Below are 600 nucleotides of genomic sequence, written 5' to 3'. Positions count from 1 at the left end.
TATTACTTCATTCCCAGCGTGATACATATTAAAACTATTTTGCTCAATGTTCTGAAGCAGACTCTATATCAAAAGTACAGTGGTGAAGTTGTTTTGTATATTACTGCAATGTTATGCATCAGCACCAGTTGATGGAACTCTTAAAAGTAATGAAAGACAGCAAATGTAATGATCTATGGTCTTTGTCAACGCTCATTGGTTGAGTCATGAAAGAGTTTTACAAATATTTACTCCACCATTAACTTCAATTCGAGATTTCCTTTAAAAAAGGGGGAGGGGGTGCTCGCTTCGGCAGCACATATGCTAAAATTGGAACGATACAGAGAAGATTAGCATGGCCCCTGCACAAGGATGACGCGCAAATTCGTGAAGCGTTCCATATTTTTATGTAAAATAGCTAGCTATTGGGAAGCAGCCACATAGCACAGGGAGATCAGATCGGTGCTTTGTGTCCAACTAGAGGGTGGGATAGGGAGGGTGGGAGGAAGACGCAAGAGGGATTAGATATGGGGATATATGTATACGCATAGCTGATTCACTTTGTTATACAGCAGAAACTAACACCATTGTAAAGCAATTATACTCCAAAAAAGATGTTTA

General features: G+C 39.5%; 1 non-coding gene across 1 annotated transcript; it reads left to right on the top strand.

Annotated features, from left to right (window-relative positions):
• The first annotated feature begins 279 nt into the window (after nt 1-279).
• Nucleotides 280-386, top strand: LOC133082824 (U6 spliceosomal RNA). Its single transcript, XR_009699040.1, has one exon. It is a non-coding gene; the product is annotated as a U6 spliceosomal RNA (small nuclear RNA).
• The last annotated feature ends 214 nt before the right edge of the window (nt 387-600 follow it).

The sequence above is a fragment of the Eubalaena glacialis genome, chromosome X, assembly GCF_028564815.1.
Source record: "Eubalaena glacialis isolate mEubGla1 chromosome X, mEubGla1.1.hap2.+ XY, whole genome shotgun sequence".
Lineage (NCBI taxonomy): Eukaryota > Metazoa > Chordata > Mammalia > Artiodactyla > Balaenidae > Eubalaena > Eubalaena glacialis.
This window is presented reverse-complemented; position numbering and strand designations above follow the sequence as displayed.